The following is an 18095-nucleotide window of genomic DNA, read 5'->3' as shown; positions in this document are numbered from 1 at the left end:
CACACCTGGGGCTCCAGGCGGCTCTAGGGAGGACCTAAGTATGCCTGTCACACCTGCTCCTTGGGGCAGATGCATGGGATCCTCACCTGGGCAGGCATCACTAACACTAGGAAGGCTGCTGGCTGTGGGCCCACAGCAGAGGCAATCAATGGATGCTGGGGAGCCACGGAAGAGCCCTCCTTTCTCAGAGCCCTTCCTTTCCCGCCCCTCTGGAAAGGCTCTTCTTCCAAGAAATCATCTCCTCGGGCACAGGCCTGACTCACCCAGAGCACAGTCCCCCAGCAGCCAGCTCACTTTGCACAGGCTTGGTTTGGGTCTGCCCATAGTCACCTGCCTCAGGTGATTTAAACCGGCTCCTTCAGGGGCCACTCCCTTCCTGCCCTCACCACCTGCAGGGTCCTCTCTCCCAATGCTGGGCTCTCAGGGGGCACCCCTGGCAGGGGGTGGGGGCGGGGAACCCTTAAATGTCCGCCACTTATCCCCATCCACAAAGCAGAGGAAGGGACAGAGATGAGTTGGGTGTGGGGGGGTAGAGGATGGGGGTGGGGTGGGGTGTTCAAATGTTCCTGGGCGTCTAAGGCTCCCATCAGATCGTGGGTCTCTCTTCCTGCGGACCTCCCGCCTCTACCAAACCCCAACACACACCTACCAACACTACCACCACTGCTGTCCCACCTCGCCTCCCCTGGGCCCCGTCAGTACTGGCTCGCGGCGCACTTTGCCGGGAAATTCCCCGACCAGAGAGGGAGGCGGCGTGCCGTGCGCCCGCCCGTGGGGCGGGGAACATTCGCCCAACCCAGGAGCTTCACGGACCCCAGCTCAAAAGCCCACCCGAGACCCTACGCCGTGGAAAACGACCGGGGAGCCCGGAAGGGCTGGGGCCAAGCGCTGGCTCCAGGCTCTGGGCCCCTAGCCACTCCCCGCGCCCGGCCCAGCCCGCCGGGAGCCAGTGACCCGTGGAAAGCAGGGCCCCGCCGTACCTCCAGACTCGGGGAGAGGCCGGGGTTTGCCAGGCAACACGCGGAGCCGCCCGAGAGCGGGGTGAATCACGGAGGCCTCCCCACCTCCCCGTTTCAGATCCGACCCGGGCCCCCACGTCATCCTCCCCGAAAGTTGGGTCCACGTGGTCGGTCCTCGCTCGGGGCCGCCAACGTCGCCGGGGGAAAGTTGCTGCACCTGCTTTAGGCGAATTATGGTAGCGCCAGAAGTTGGTCTCCCCTCCCTGCGCCGCTCGCCCGCTCCCTCCCTCCCTCCTCCTCCTCCTCCTCCTCCTCCCGGAGCTCCGCGCGCTCCCTCCTTCCCCCGCCGCGCCTCCTCCCCCGCCCGCCCCGCCCCGCCCGCGCGGCGCCCGCTCGCAGCCCGGCTCAGTCGCAGCCCCTCCGAGTGCGGAGCCCGCCGCCCCTGCGGTCCTGACGGCGCGGCCGGTGCCCGGGACGGAGCCCCCAGCCCGCGAGGAGGGCGCGGCGCGGGCGGCGGCGGCGGCGCGGCGGGGAGGAGCCCGGGCCGGAACCAGGGCTGGGCCGGGGGCGGGGACGCCGGGGTCCCGGAGCCCGGAGCCCGGAGCCGGAGCGGACGAGCGAGCGTCGCTGGAGAGCCGGGAAGGAGGAGCGGAGCCGGAGCGAGCGAGCCGCCCACAAAGTGCGATGCCCCGGCGGGGCTAGGGCGCGCGGCGCGGCGCGGCGCGGAGGGAGGACGCCCCCGAGCTGCGCGGCGCGGAGGGGCAGCCCCGGCGGGCAGGCGGCGGCGGGCCCCGGCTGCGGCCGGAGCGAGCCCCATGCCCCGCGCGGGCTGACGGGCCGGAGCCCGCACGGAGCGGCCGGGCGGGACAGGTAGGTGGCGGGCCGGGCCCGTGGCCGCGGGTGGGGGCTGGGCGGGCGGCCAGACCAACTCCCTCGCTCGCGCTCTCGCGCCCGCTCCCTGGCACACTTTGTGTTTGCAAACTGCCCGCCGGAGCCGCGCAGGGCGCCGGGAGGAGCCGGGCCCGACCGGCGCACTTTGTTCCAGCCCGGGCCAGTCGCGGCGCGGCACCGACCCGGCGCCCTGCGCCCCCGCGCCCCGGGCCCGGCCGCGGGGGCCCCGCGCTGTCCGGGGAACAGGTGGGGGCCGTGCGCGGCGGCGGGAGGGGGGCCCGGGGAAGCCACTGAGGCCCACCCTCCCCCAAGAATCTGGGCCCCGCCTCCTCCCGGCCTCACCACCACCAGGGGTGGGGTGTAAGGGGGCACGAACCCCCCCCCGCCCAAGCCCCCGAGTCAGACAAAGAATACTTCCCGGGCCGGACTTTCCTGAATTGGGGAGGGAAGTGATGAAGTTGGCTCCCCCACCCCGGGTCCTACGGGACTCCCCTCGGCGCGCCGGAGGCAGATGCGGGGAGAGGGGACCTTGGTCCTACGGGCCGCCCCGCCTCTGCGGAGAAAGGGAGTAGCCCCGCTGGGGACGCCCCTCCGAGGTGCTGGGGCAGCCGTCCCCTTCCCCCATTCCCTGATCCGCGCGGAGGTAGAGCGGAAAACTTCTCAAGGGCTTGGGAGCGTGTGCGAGCGGCGGCGTGACTTTGTGCGCCTGAGCTGAGAGTGGGGGGGACCCATGCGGTAGTTACCTCTACTCACCCCATTTGAGAGAAGCCCCCCCGTTCCGAGTATGGGGGGCGGGGGGCAACCCCGGCTTGAGGGCGTTAGCGAAGCGTGTCGAGTGGCCAAGCGGGATCCCCCTCCCCGACTTGAAATTCTAGTGTCTCCCTCGGACACCACCCCACCCCCACCCGCGGCTGCCACCCCAGCTGCGCCCCAACCTCCAGCTCCCCCACCAACGCCCTACAAACTTCTTTGGGCCGGGCCGTCCTCTGGCAGAGCCCGGGACGATTGAATGCCGGACGGGACGCTACACCACGGGGCTCGCTAGGCTGCGGGACTCCCTGAACCCCCGGGATCTCCCCGTTCCCTCGCCTGCCAAGGACCGTGCGATTTCGCGGGACGCGGATTCTGAGCCACATGCCCTAAAGACAGCGGATTCCCCCGCTCCCCCAGCTGGGGCAACCTCAAGCACACCCAAGCCCCACCCGGACCCGTCGGTTGGGGAGAAGGGAGTATGGGGACGAGGAGATGGACGTGTCTGTCGGTCCCCCGCTTGCTCGGAAGCCGCACCTGGTCAGTTTCCTCGCTGCACGCGCGGGCGTGGTGGTCAAGTTGCACTTCACCCTCGCCCTAGCATGGTAGGCCCAAGGTAGGGAGAGCGGACACCGTTTCCCCTCAATGGCAGAGGATGCCCATGTCTGAAGCTGCCTTTCCAACCAACCCATCGCTGCCAAAGTGAGTCTCCGGTGGAGAACGCATTTTGGCCCATGCGGGTTTTTCCTGCGCGTTTGTAGCATCTTCACCCAGATTTTAAAGCGCTGCACCTGGATTCCGCTCAAGGTGTCCTGTGTTGGAATGGTGTTGGAGGGCTGCTGCCAGGCCCCCCCGCAGTGTAAGGGGGTGGAGCTGTGGCCTGCCCCCTTCGTGTAAGCAGCAGCGAGAAAGTCGCCCAGGGACCAGCTGGGCAGGCCTGTAGCCTCGCTGGCGCCTGGCCAGCCCCACGGAAACTACCAGTGGGGAATTTAGACCCCAAAGTTTGCTTTCCACGGAGAATCAGGCAGAATGCGTTCTTGGGCAACAGGCCCTGCCAGCATGGTGCATTTTCAGTCCCCAGGATTGGGTCAGGGCCCCATCTGGGACTGAGCTGCCCCAAGAAGAGGCGCCCACCTCAGACAACCCTTGCCCGCCCCCGCGGAAAACTGCTTGGGGAAGTCTGCAGACTTGTTTTTTTCTCCTTTTTGTTTTCTTGAGAAACTTTGTCTTGCCCCGGGAGCTCTTTGTCACCTGGTGGTTGGAAAGCAGGGCACTGACTGGGACTGCCCTGTGAGGACCCTGGGTGACTGACTTACTCACGCTGGGTCTGGTTTTACTGGGCTCCTCCTGTGGGCTTGGCCTTCCACTTGTCTGCTTGGTAAGGTGACCCATACTGCCACCATCCCCACCTCCACCCCTCCACGTATGTTCAGGACCCCAGTGGGATCTGACCTTTCCTGGGCCCAAACTCGTGTGTCCCTCTCTGATTCTGATACAGAAGTCACAGAGACCATTGCTAACCTGCCATCCTGGCACTGAACGTAGGGCCCTTGGGTGGGTATTCTGTCTTTCTGTGTAAGTGCCCTCCTCCTTGGGAGCCATACCTGGACTAACCCCACATCCCCTTAGCCACCTGCAAACAGATTGGTAGGTTCCTATTTTCTAAAATGTGTACCTCCTGCAGGGGTTCTCAACCTGTGGGTCGTGACCCCTTTGTGGGTGAACAACCCTTTCACAGGGGTCACCCAATTCATAACAGTAGCAAAATTTACAGTGATGAAGTCACAACAAAAATAATTTTACGGTTGGGGTGGCATCGCCACAACATGAGGAACTGTATGAAAGGGTCACGGCATGAGGGAGGTGGAGAACCACTGTGTTAGACCCTTATTCTAAACACTTCTTCCTGAGTGTGTGGGGGCAGGGGGCAGTGAAACTAGGGGGCTGGGGACTTTCTTTTGATCCATTAATGCCCCAGATGTTTGCTGAGCCTCCCCTCTTGTCTGTGTAGGTTCCGAGCTGGGCACTGGTACCCAAGCAGTGAATAAAGGTAGAGGCCTGCAGGCATATTGTTGGGCTGAGGAAGAGAAAGGGTTTCCCCTTGTTTCAGAGAGATGGGGGTGGGGGCAGGGCACAGAGAGGCTGGGGGTAGAGAAGGAAGGGTCATCCTCCTAAGAAGCCTCCCTGGCCCAGTGCCCACCCTCCTGCTCTGCATCTTAACCCTTCGCAGCTCCAGGAAGAAGGCAAGCCTCCCACCCCGGCCAGGTAAAATATCTTTCTTTACCTTTGTAGCAGCTCACGCTGCCAACTCACTCTCTCCGGTTCACAGAGCTCCTCCCACCTCACCCCACCATCTCAGGACTCTCCCACTCCCCCAGGCCAAGGCAGGGCATGTATTGTTTTGGACCCAAGCGCCATGGGCTGGCTGGCTTCCTCAGACTTGGCTCCAGAATTTAGTCCTGAACCCAGGGTCGGGGTCTCCCCTGGGGGCAGATTTGTCATGATGAAAGGGATTTGGGGATTTGGCTGTAGGGATGAGACTTTTTTGGAGAACCTAATTCAACTCTCAGAACCTCTATTTTCTCATAAAGGAAGTATAGGTCTATAGTAACCATCGTAGTGCCTTTTCCCTCGGGTGTTGAACGCGAGAGCCAACATCAAGGTCGAGCCAGCATCGTGCCGTCAAAAGGTAGCTCTTATTAGATTCCCATTACTGCTAGGCCACGTGTTGGGTTGAATGTTGGAAACATTGGAAATACTTGAGCATTTGACTTCTGCTGTACTGGTCGGCAGCATGAGTCCCAGGAAGATGAAGGACATGTCTGAGGTACACAACTAGTTGGTGGTTAAGCAGGGACTAGTGTGGGTGCCTGCCTCCCAGTGTCTGCAGCAGGGTTTGGGCCTCTGCTATGGGAAAGAGCAGAAATAGGGTGGGCAAAGCTACCTGATGCCCCCCCCCCTTCCTACCTCTCAAACCTGGGCTTCCTCTCTTCCCTCCATTGTGAAGCTTTGTGCTCTCTCGTCGGTTGCCCTTTAGAGCAGCGGTTCTCAACCTGTGGGTCGCGACCCCTTGGGGATCAATGGACCCTTTCACAGGGTCGCCCAATTCATAACTAGCAAAATGACGGTGATGAAGTAGCAACAAAATAATTTTATGGTTGGGGGGGTCACCACCACATGAGGGACTGTATGAAAGGGTGACGGCATGAGGAAGGTTGGGAACCACTGCTCTAAAGGAAGGGTTCTGAGTTTGGAACCTGGGCATTTTGCCCACACATGACCTTGGAGTGTCCCACGGGTACTCTCCCAAGGTGCTTCTGGGGACCTACATATGTGAGGGCTCATTTCCCAAGAATGACAAGGAGGGGAAAGAGAAGATTTCCAGGATTTGGAAACCCCAAGACACTTGGGAGACAAGTGTGTCCGTGCGTGCTGCTCAGGCCAATTTGGAAGCGACCCCTGGATGGATCATCTCGAAAGAAGTGAAAAGAAACTTGCCGGAGCCTGACAGTGAGCTGACTCTTGGCGCATTCGCCGTCTTCCCAGCCAGGGAGCCTCTGCCTGGTGCTCTGTACTGTGCAGCTGGCTCTAGGTGATGGCTCAGGGCCGGCCGCACCGAGCCTGCTCTCTGGTCACTGCCTGCCTGAGCTGCAAGCAGAGAGATGTCGCCGCCGCCTTAGGGGATGCACTGCTGCGCTTGGGGGGTGATGCAGTGTCCGGGTTATCATCGGAGGCCTGACTGCGGGCCACTGCATCTCCTCTCCTCACTCTGGTCCCAGGACCCCTCTTCCCAGGCCCAGGGACTTTCCGCGAGCTCCAGCAGCCTTCTAGGACCTGCTCTGCCTCTGCGCCAGCTGCCCTGCCCACCTCCCCGGGCCCTCGCGGTAGCCTCCAGAGCTGGGGCTGAGGTCCCTCTGGAGTCCTGTGATGGGTGGCGCCAGATAGGAGTTGATGGTGTTTCTGCCCGGTGCTACTGGGACGTTGGACATGGGGCGTGGAATGTGTACAAAAGCAATCCGTTTGCATTTGTTTGAGGTGGGCAGGGTCGGCTGGGACCGGAAGTGACTGATGCCTAAGGTCACCGCTAGTACTCCTTAGGGCAGGGCTGGCCCTGCCACACACGTGGGGCGGGGGCCAGGGCTGCTGAGGGGCGGGGACGGGAAGGTGGCAATACTACCTGGCACCAGCGACTTGAAGCATCAAAATGTACCAAGTGCAGGCCTTTGGGGAAGGCCCTGGGTCCTGCGGACCTGACAACACAGCCTGGGTCGGAATCTCCTGCAGATCGGATCCCAGCCAGGGGCAGGAGGGTGGTGGTGGGGTGCCCTCGCCATGCGCTGTAAGGTAGGGGCAGGCTGGGGGAAGGGGTTTGGGTTCTTTCCGCAAACGGGGCCACCACCACCACCACCACCACCACCACCACCACCACCACCACCACCACCACTACTTCTGGCTGCGGAGCCCCCAGTGATAGAAGCTCCGACTCTATCACTGGTAAGACATCCTTCCTTCTTTCCCGCGGGGTTCCCCGCCCAGATGTGCGTTTCTGCGCGGCGGCGGGGTCGAGGGCACACGGCCTGGGAGAGTTTGGGAGCGAGCAGGCTTGTCCGGATTTGCGGGAGCTGTGCGCGCGCGCGTGGGGCGCGAAGTCAAGCCCCGGCGGGCAGGGAGGAGGAGTTGCCCAGCTGCCCCGCATCTCGTGGCGTGGCTGGAGGGCTGTGCGCTGCGGCGGGTTGAGTTAGCCTTTAGGAGAAGCCCGCAGGCCCCTTTCCCTTCTGCAGATGAAGGCACTCTGGCTTGCTGGCCCGCCTGCCCGGGAGCCCCGCGAGCGCATCCGTGCGTTGCTCGCGGGAGTTCCCGAAAGCAGCTTACTGTTTGGGGCCTGCGCTCCTGGAGGGAGGCAGCGTCCGGCGTGGGAGAAATGCCAGGGCAGACTGACGGACTGCTGGTGCTGTGACCAGCACGGTCGGCCGTGCGTAGGGAACGGCGCGCAGGGTGGAAAGGCATTGGCCGAGGCCCGACCCCCTTTTAGCGACCCCGGGAGGCTGCACGTGACCGCCCGCGCACCGAGGATAACCTCGCAGGTTCTGGGTTCCCGGGAACAGGGTCTAGCCTCGCACAGGTATAGTGACACCTCACCACCCACTTCTCCCGAGGGGCACAGCTGCGCACTTCCTAATCGGTACCACGAATTTAGGAATGATCTGTCGCCTCTCTTGGCATTCCTAAGGAGGCCAGGAGGTTCCTCCGCATCCAGCGGCGCCTGCTTATTCCTGGACGCCTCCTGGAAAAGGGGCGCTGTGGAGCGCAGGGCAGGGGACTCTCCTTTCCCCTGGGGGCGAGCAGGGTCTCCTCCCTCCCAATTACGCAGTTGGCGAGGAGCCTGATTATAAGGGGCGCTGCCTGCCCCTCCCGCCGATCCCCATCAACGAGAATTTCCTTCATCAGAATCTCACATCCTCCAGAAATTAATTTGATGCCTCTTGTTATCAATTAATTGAATCTCGTTGGGAGAGAGAGAGCTCAGTGTGGCAGGCAGCGACTTGGCCCTTGTAGGCTACCCCCCCACTAGAATAGCTTCACCTCCCCCATTTCATTCCACCACCCCCACTCTCCCCCCCTCCACCGCCATGCTTTTTAATTTCTTTCATTTTTCTAAAATAAAAATCACAGATCCTAGTGGGCTGCGCACTGGCTGGGATCCCCCTCTCCTGAGCTGGTGGGAGTGCCCCGACCTCTCTCCTGGGTTCTGTTTGATCTCTCTTTAAATAAACAAAACCTCTACGGGTTGGGAATTTGGCCCTGACCCTGACCCTGACCCTCTGTGCTCTAGGGAGGACCCTGGGGGCAAGCTGGGGACAGACTCCAACCCACACTCTGGTTGGTGAAGGGGGCACTGAGGGTCCCACTTAGGGACCTGGCAGCTATTAGATACTGCCCCCACCAGGACTGATCCCTTCAAGCCTCGGGGTGGGGGCAGAGCTACCAGTGTGGGACAAACTGCCCAGCCTCCCAGCAGCCCCTCCTGGAAGCTGCAGGAGCAAGCCCTGGACACTTTCAAGAACCCCCAACGGTTCTCAACCTGTGGGTTGCGACCCTGTTAGAGGGGTTGCCCGATGATTCATCACAGTAGCAAAATGACAGTGATGAAGTAGCAGGGAAAATAATGTTATGCTTGGGGGTCCCCACCACATGAGGACCTGTATTAAAGGGGCACGGCATTAGGAAGGTTGAGAAGCACTGCCTTAGAAGCCCCCACTCTGCCTGGCATGAAAGACGGAAGAGGAAGGTTCTAGAAAGTATCCCAGTATCAGGGGTCTGGGAGGGGCAGGGTGCGGCAAGGTGGTCCCTTGACCCAGGCTAGGGAGCTGAGTCTCACAGCAGGCCTGAGAGGTTCTCCAGGTGGTGTTAATTGCCATTCCCATTTGACCTCCACCCGGAAAGGTGGTGTGACTTCCCAGGGTCACACAGCCAAGGGGAACAGAGCTAGCAGGGAGGGTCAGAGGCCACAATGTGACTCACTTGACCCACATAAAGTTCATTATAATGGTAAGTTTCACATCTTCATCACTCTTTCTCCTCTTTGGAAAAACAGAACAGAACAAAACCCATAGGCCCTGGGGGTCAAGTTTTTGTTGAGCTGCCTCATCCTTGCCTCGCCTGGTGTCCAAGGGCCTTTGGGTCGTCCTCATGGTCATGGAGCTGCCTTGATGTCGCTCTGTGAATGTAGGGAAGCTTGGCTGGGGAGGAGGTGTGTTGTCTGAGCCACTGGGGGGGTTGCTGTAGGAGAGGGCTCAGGGAAGACCTTTAAGGGCACCTTGACCCAAATCTGATTCACATCCAACTGTCTAAGATGAATACAAGCCTACCCATGCCCAGGTTGGCCCCTGCCTCTTGCTATAAACAACTGTGTGTGTTTCATATTGGGGGTTGGTGAAGAGGAAGAACGCCCAGAGGGAAAATGTTTGGGGGTGGGGGGTAGGAAGATGTTTGGCAAGTGACAGACTTGACCGACCGAGCTCAAGGAAATGCTGCCTTAAGTCTCAGCCTCCAGCTTTCGCTCATCCTCCCCCGGCAACCACCTCTGGGGACACCCTCTGACTGCACTAGCCTTGGGCCAAAAGGCAGAAGCCAAACTGACCAATTGAACTCCCGAAAGCCTCCGTTTCATCTGCAAAACGAACATGCTTGTTCCTACCTCACGAGGCTGTCGGGAAAGTTCAGTGGCATAACAAGTACAAGCTTCTGGCACAGTGGAAGCACACAGCTGGGGTTTGGTGAATGCCCAGCCTTCCAACTCTTCTCTGCTGGCCAGAAACCACCTATGAGCAGGTGCTGAACCAACCCCTCAGAATCCTCCCTCCCTGAGCCAGCACCCTGTGCAGGGCATGGGGATGGGAGGGGGACGCACCACTCAGGAGAGCACAGCTCTCCTTTCTCTAGTCTAGAAGGAGATTGAGCTAAACTTCGGGGTCCACCTGGGGGACCTCATGAGAGGCGCAGAGCGAGTGGATGAGGCGTCGGAGCTGGAGCTGACAGTTGGCTGTCTCCCCCCCCCTCCCATGAGTGGGACAAGAGCAGAGCATGGCATGGGAGGCAGAAATCACCCTGCTTGAATGAATCGTGAAATGGGAAGGTGTGGAAAGGGTCTGTGTATTCAAGTCTGGATGCATTTTGGATGCCCTTGAATTGGCCCCTCATATCCCAGTAAAGACACACGTAGAAACTGCAAGATGGGCGTGGCAGGTGGGGGAGGAGCAGGGCATGTCCCAGGGGCAGACTGGGCTAAGCAGCCAGGGCCCAAGGAAAGGCCCAGTGGTCTGACCCAGGCTGGCAGGACACACACACACACACACACACACACACACACCCACCCACCCACCCTCCCACCCACCCACCCACACCCACCCTCCCTGGGCCCACGGGAGGCCATTGATGCCAAGGGCATGACCACAACCACTCTCCAGATGGCCACTCATGCTCTGGGTAAGCATCCCCCCCCAACCCTTTGCCAGCAGGCCCCCCACATAAGACGTCACTATTTAATTACCCATCTCTGATTAACCAAACTTGGCATTCGGCTCCTCTTGCCCTCATCTTTCCCAGCTCCGAATCAATGGCTTTGATATGCTAATTAGGGAGTAATTTAATTTCAAAAGGCCGCAATTAACAAGGGTGTTGTGGACATGCTGTAGTTAAGCGGAGTAATCTAATTTGCATTAGTAACAAGCAGGGACTAATTAGGAGCTTAATTAGACACTTAGATGGCTCTTATGTTTACTTTCTTAATGAGATGGAGTGGGATCTTTGGTTCTCTCTTTTTTTCTTTATTGTTAATTCTTCCTCTTGGTCATGGTACCAGGAGAAGAGTCCAGGGGAAGGCCACCTTGCCAGGTCCTGGTGGGCACCTGGGGTCTGAAGCCAACAGAGAGGGGAGCTGGGAGAGGGGGTGAAGGGGAGGTTGTGATTCCAGGGTATCCAGAGTGAACCCTCTGGGCTTTGGCACCTCTGAGGTGACACGTAAGGGAGGGCACTGGTTTGGGAGTCAGAAAAGCCACCGTGGATTCAGTTTGGCCACTGAGCAGCCAGGTGACCCTGTCACGTCCCCAGGAGTCTTTGCTGTGCATTTCTTTCGGCTGGAGAAATGCGTGCAATGCTGTGTGCAGGAGAGCGCCTTCAAGGACTCTTTAAGGTGGGGGTGGTGGTTAAGACTCAAATCTATTTGCAGAGTGTGTTGTGCTGGGGACTGCCTGCCTTAAGACGGTTGGTTCGAAGTCCTCTCCTAACCTGTTGCCTGTTGCTGTGGAGTAGACTGACTCACAGTGACACCCCCACCCCTGTTACAAAGTAGAACTGCCCCCCAGGAGTTTCCTGTCATCCTTACAGAAGCAACGACCCCCAGGTCTTTCCTCCAAGTCACTCACTGCTAACCTTTCAAGTTCATGGGCAAGCCGCCCAGGGGCCTAGTCTTCTATAGGAAACCATTCCAGTGTGAGCCTCCCTCCCTCCCAGCCTGGCCCTTCCCCTCTGGGATTCCAAAACTCCCAATTGTATATCTAATATCCCATGTGCAAAGTTGTGTGGAGTGTGTTTTATAAGACAGAGATTGTGAACTTGGACTGCACTTGGTCTCACTCAGAATTTGCTCTGATGCACTGGGGTGGGGTGTGGGGGTGGGGGAGGCGGCATTGATCCTTTCCTTCATGCTCTCCAGGTGATGTTGATATATAGGTGTGTTTGCCTGTCTCTCCCTTCCCCATCCTTAGCTGATGTTGACTCTTTCCCTAGACCCACAGCAACCCCAGACGCAAGGGCACGAAACCCTCCCCAGTACTGCGCCGTCCCTATGGTCTGTTGTGATTCACAGGGTTTTCCTTGGCTACTTTTCAGAACTCAGTTGCCAGGCCTTTCTTCCTGCTCTTCCTTAGTCTGGAAGCTCTGTTGAAACTTGTTTAAGCTTCACGGCAACATGCAGTACGAAGTGTATTGGCTGGGAATGGCAGGTGGGGCTCCGGCAAGAAAGGCAAGGATTCTGCCACGGAACCATTCATGCCCCTGCTGCTAACCCACCCCTCTTGCACTCCTGGCAAAAATACGGGCTGGGTTTTATTCCTCTGCCTCTCCTTAGGCCCTAATTCCACTCTGCTTGTGTCAGTTGCAGGTGGAGCCCCACTACTCAGCTAGGTCAACTCTTCCCTACTCCACAGGGTTGAGAGCTTGGCAGTTTGAGAATGTTCTGGAGAAGGTGCCGAAGAGAAAACAAAACCATATCCACTGCCATCGAGTTGATTCCGACTCATAGTGACCCAGTGGACTGAGCAGAACTTCCCCTGTGGGTTTCAAAGACTGTCCACCTTTGTAGAGCAGAAAGCCGCCTTTCGCCGAGGGGCACCAGGGGAGGGGTGTGGTTGAACTGCTGACCCTGTACTGTAGTTACCAACCCAACTCCCCATCACGCACTCAGCCAGCAGGGAGAACCCACTGAGAAGGCCAGAGGCTGTGTGTCTTCTGGCACACAAGCGCACTACTGACGGGAGGGCACAATTTGAACAAATCCCGTGAATGTTGAATACACGTGGACAGGAAATAAAATACAGCAAACGTCTTAAACATCTGCATTACTATCTGAGCAGGCAATTCCCTTCTGGACATGCACGCGAAGCAAACAGTGAATAATGCAGCGTGCCCGTCTGACAACGAGAAAAGGTGACTTAAAAAGAAAATCAAACTCATTGCCATCAAGTCCATGCCGACTCACAGCCAACCTGGAGGACAGGATAGAACTGCCCCTGAGGGTTTCTGAGACTGTCCCTCTTTCTGGAGGAGAAAGCCCCGTGGTTCTCCTCAGAGCTGCTGGGGGTGTTGGCCTGCTGACCTTCAGTTAGCAGCCCCGTGCATGACCACTATGCAACCAGGGCTCCTAACAAAATAAAAGGTAATTAAAAACCAAAAAAAAAGGTAAAAAAGAAAAAGTATAGATAGATTGACAGATTGGATTATTTATTTAGCCAGTCCCCCTGCAGTTGAATAACCTGGTAGAATTCTGGAATGTGGGTCTCATTTGGGAATTACGTGGCCATCGAAAACTGTCGCTTTCCAAATATTTGATGTCACATGGAAGTGCTTATGGCTGTACGGCATGAGTAGAATTAGAAAATTCATATATAATGACCCTAGTTTCATTAAAAATTTTATATACTAAAGAGTGAAAATGGAACTAACTAGAAGGATGTATAATTACATATGACTTAACTGGACAACTCCGACTTGTCCTTTTATGTTATATGAATTTGCTTTCACTTGAACATGATTGAACCATGTGTAGCTTTTAAATCCTGGCCAAGACTCAAGCCCTTTTCTTGCATTGAGCCAAACCCGAACCTACTACTCATGAGTTGATTCTGACTCATAGTGACCCTATAGGACAGAGTAGATCTGCCCCTTTGGACTTCTGCACCTGTAAATCTTGACGGGAGCAGAAAGCCCTACCTTTCTTCCCTGGAACCACTGCTGGGTCCAAACTGCTGACCTTTCGGTTCGCAGTCCAGCTAGTGACCCACTACAGTACCAGATCTCCTTCAGCGTCACAAGTAAAGCTAAACAAGAACTGTCTGCACCTCTTCTGATTCACCTATAATCCGACTTAGAGATGCATTCTAGAGGACAGGGCAGAACTGCCCCTGTGGGTTTCTGAGACTCACTCTTTAAGGAAGGAGAAAGCCCCAACATTCTCCTCAGAGCTGCTGGTGGTTTTGACCCGCTGGCCCTGTGGATTGCAGCCCACCATGAAACCACTCTGCCACCAGGGCTCCTGCTGGCGGTCTTGAACTGCTGACCTTCAGTTAGCAGCCCAGTGCATGACCACTAGGCAACCAGGGCTCCCCTGGCTATCCCCAAAGCCAATCAGGGAGTTACTCTGCACAGTAGATTTAGGGGCACTGTTTACTTCTTTGTATCTTTCTCCCCCCATTTTTCTACTAGGACGTCTGTTAGCTTTGCTGGTGTTAGGTGCCGTCACGTTGGGCAGAGACACTGCCCACTCCTGTGCCATCCTCAGACATTTGACGCTTGGGAGAGCAGCAGAAACAGGCAGCTCAGTCTCAAACCAGAGACCTGCCGCAACCCTTCCTCTAGGCAGCCCTGCACCCTGCCACTCCGTGCTTTAAAAACCAGAAACCAAACGCATTTGCCATCGAATCCATGCCAACCATGGCAACCCTACAGGACTAGGTAGAACTGCCTCTGTGGGTTTCCAAGACGAACACTTCACGGGAGTAGAAAGCCTTGTCTTTCTCCTAAACTCTTCAAATTAATGGGCCTGGCATCTATTTCTGCAAGTGTTGAACCATGTGCTGGCAGAGATGGTAGCTCGCTTTGTAACTCACAGACCATGCAGAATTGACTGCTAGCAAGACTGCTCTTGAGCTCGCTAATGCCTAGCACCTACCTTTCTCTGAACGCCCTCATTCTGCTGCAGTCCGCAGGAGAAGGGTCCTTGGTATTAGCTCCATATCACAGATAAGGAGAGGGAGGCTCAGACTGGTGACTGAACTGCTCAATGTCACCAAGACAAGGCCCAGGGAAGGAACAGCCCCCAAGGAGTGCGGCCTCCTTAGAACCCTCCCTCACCTGGAGTCCCAAGGCTGATGGATCTATGGGGCTCGGAGCCCAAATGGGGGAGGGTGGTCTCTGCCTTGGGGTAATGGAGAAGCATCCGTCAGTGCGCAGTGGTCTATGCCTCGCCGGCTGTAAGATCTGATAGGGTAACGAGAACAACAGGACCAGAAAGCAAAGGATGTATAAGGGCGCCCGTGTCTTTTTATATAATCGGCACATGTGTCCAGTTTTGCTCTGGAAAAACCTGAAACAGAACCAGGCACTCTGCAAAGGCTGCCTTCAACTGTACACTTGGCCTGGTCCACGCCAACTCCTCCTCCATTGAAACTAGAACCTCCTCATCATTCCCTGTCTTCATCTTTCCTAGGAGTGACCCTGCTAAAGCTCCATTTACCTGTGTCAGCAGTCCTGGTTGGGCTCCCACCTGCAGGGTGGGCAGTTTGACCCACCAGCTCTGAGGGGAGAAAGATGAGGCTTTGCTCCAGCAAACAGAGACAGCCGTAGAAACCCACAGGGCCCATTCTCCTCTGCCATACCTGGTCACTGTGAGTCAGAATCACCTGGGTGGCAGTGAGTTTGTTGTTATGTTTGTGTCTTCGTTTGTTTCCCATCGGCCTCCCACTCAGAACATCTGCCCCATGCAAGCAGGCTCGGTGCCCTGTCCTGTGCCACTCTGGCTGGGCCAATGAGTGGAGGAGGGTCGCTGCTGGAGGCATATGCCCCCAGTCAGCCGCCCTCCGGGAGGAGAAAGGAGTACCTCTGTAAGTGTCTGCATTTTCCAAATGGCAAGCGCCGGACTGACGCAGGAGGAGGTGGGACAGGCTTGTTACAAGCAGCTCCCGGGCATCAGCAGGCGAGCTGGCCCGTTGGCAGCCTGTAAGTCTGCAGAAGCCGGGACCACTGCAGTCTCCTGGGGATCCTCACCTCTCAGTGACAGAGGCACGCAATACCTGCTGAGCTGCTGAGCGAGCACCTGGATCTGATGGCCAGGGAGCTGATAACCAAGGGAGCACACGCTCCCTCGCAGCCCCTGGGGAAGATTGGGCCTCGGATCAGCAGCGTCAGCCCCCCAGGAACTTGTCCAGGCTCACAGGACAGCACCGCAGACCTGCTGAATCAGAAACTCGGGGGTGGGGCCCAGCAACACGTGTGCTACACTCCCTCCAGGTGTGTTACACGTTTAAGTGTGAGACACCCCCACACCCCTGCTCACGGGTCCCCCCCCCCCCGTGTGTTGCTCCTCCCCTCCTTCGACTCTTGTTTCCCCCGTGATGTCTTAAGCTTCTGTTTGCCTGTTACTGCAATCTGTGCTTGTAAATAGATAGCAGCCTGCAGCCTCGCTAAGAAGTCGGGGAATTAACTTGCCCAAAGTCGTTACTGCCTGCGTCCTGCGATGAAGCCAGGGACGGACACCAGGTCCCCCCTCTAAGCAAGGCCGCATTCCGTGCGACCCTCCGACTGGATTCCAGGCGGCTGGAGACACAGTTTCTTGTTGCCACTCCGACCGCCGCCGCCGCTCCGGGCTCAGGTTGCCTGTGGTCACGCCCCCACCGCGTGCTCCCTCGTGAGCCGGGGTGGGGGGTGGGGTGGGGGCGGGGGCCGCGTAGAGGCGGGGCGCCCTCTTCTTCAGTGGCGCCGTGCACGTGCGCGCCTGGCGGGGCACGCGCCCCGGGAGCGCGCTGGGGGCTGCCCCGCCCCCTCCCTCCCTGGAGGGTAAACTCCAGGCATCCATCAGTCTGTTAATTGCACTAATTAGAGTTCGCGGAGGTGTTAATTGGAAAACCCTGGTATTGTGCCTGTTTGGGGAAGAAAACGTCAATAAAAATTAATTGATGAGTTGGCAGGGCCGGCAGCGCGGGTTCGCGGCGAGGCGCAGGGTGTCGTGGCAAATGTTACCGCTCAGATTAAGCGATTGTTAATTAAAAAGCTACGGTAATTAATCCTCCTTACACCATATGGGCTCACGGAAAGGCACAAAAGGTTTTTCCACGTGCAGGGCTCCCCGGTCTTGTTGCCCCTCCCCCACAAGGCCCACCCCTAGCCCCCCAGGTTGCCCCCTTGGCCCCAGGGTGGGTGAATCTCCTCTCTTCTCACTGGGGAGGAGATGGAGCAGGTCCAAGTAAGTTGGAAGGGCCTTGTTTATTGTGCACCCCATGGGCCGGCCAGGATCCTAGAGGGGAAGTGGGGGTCCCCAGTAGCCCACAGGCCCCCACAGAGCGGAAGAGGCGGCTGTGGAAGGAACCTGGCTTCCTTCCTTTCCACAGTGTCAATGGGATCCCTGAGGCCTAGTAGAAGGAGGTGCCCTGGCTCCCCCAAGGGGAACCCAGAGGAATAGGAACCCAGAACCCACCAAAGTGCAGGCCAAAGATAGTGGGGAGCCCCACAAATGCATGATGGTGGGGGGTGGGCCTTCTAAGAAGGCTGGAGTGGGATGAGAACCCTAGTGTTAGCAAGTCCTAGACAGGCTTTCAGGTCCCCCAGTGACTGCAGCAGAGGGTAGGGACTTGCTCAAGGTCACCTAGCTGGACCTTGAAACCAGGTGATGGAATTCTCAGATGTCTCCCCATCCCTTCTGCTGCTTGTGACAGAGGACAGGTGTGATGGTGTAGGAGGGTGGGGATGTGGAGAGATGCAGGACCACCCAGAACTCTTAGAGGGAGCACTCTGATACCAGAGCAGGTGGCTCAGGTCTGGATTGAGAATGGAGGTCACAACTGTGGAGCAAATGGACGCTCAGTGGTTCCCATCAGCCACCAGAACACTGGCTTCCTGCCCACATGCTAGACTAGAGGTTTCATCTCCTTGAGCTGTGGGTGTCAAAGGCACCCTCCAAGAACATCTTTCCATGCAGAGGGGAGACAACCAAGGGACAGAGAAGGGAGGGAAGGACTCACAGATGACTAGTGTCTGAACCCCGCCTGAGACCTGACTTTCTGCCTCATGCCCCACGGGCTTGGCATTCAGGGCACTGATATGATAGCAAGGCCTGCCCAGTACCCCATCCTGCCCAGAGCTGGCTGGGTCCCAGGCTCCCAGTACTGGTTGCACACCAGTGGGAGACTGTTGCTATTCTTGCCGGGCCAGTGTCCCAGTGGGGAGATCACCTGGGAGCACCTGTCGGGAAGGTTGGGGGGAGGGGATTAGGTGGGTGGATGGGATCATCCTTGTGGAAGGAGGTATGGGGGTGTGTGGAGTATGTGTCATCTAGAGCGAAGGCCCTGGGAGGGGGCAGAGCTTGCCACATGGGAATTAATGCCATTCATACACCCTGCGGAAATGACTTTTCAAATGCATATAATCTCAAGTATGCAAATGAGAGGCTTGCTTCACCCTGTTTAATATGAATGATCGGCCCTTGAGTAGCTATTATTACACACC

At 57.9% G+C, this 18095-nt stretch overlaps 1 protein-coding gene across 6 annotated transcripts in view; it reads left to right on the top strand.

Moving 5' to 3' along the window:
* The first annotated feature begins 1345 nt into the window (after positions 1-1345).
* FOXP4 (forkhead box P4) overlaps positions 1346-18095 on the top strand; it is a 56900-nt gene continuing 40150 nt past the window's right edge. For 4 of the 6 annotated variants that reach the window (XM_075555134.1, XM_075555130.1, XM_075555133.1 and 1 more), the window contains exon 1: positions 1347-1829. The gene's annotated coding sequence lies outside the window, so the exon portion shown is untranslated. Of the gene's footprint in view, positions 1830-18095 lie in introns of all 6 variants that reach the window. The other 2 variants (XM_075555132.1, XM_075555135.1) reach the window with 2 other exon arrangements.

Source organism: Tenrec ecaudatus, chromosome 7, assembly GCF_050624435.1.
Source record: "Tenrec ecaudatus isolate mTenEca1 chromosome 7, mTenEca1.hap1, whole genome shotgun sequence".
NCBI lineage: Eukaryota > Metazoa > Chordata > Mammalia > Afrosoricida > Tenrecidae > Tenrec > Tenrec ecaudatus.
The sequence above is the reverse complement of the archived record's forward strand: the minus strand, read 5'-3'. Positions and strand labels throughout refer to the sequence as shown.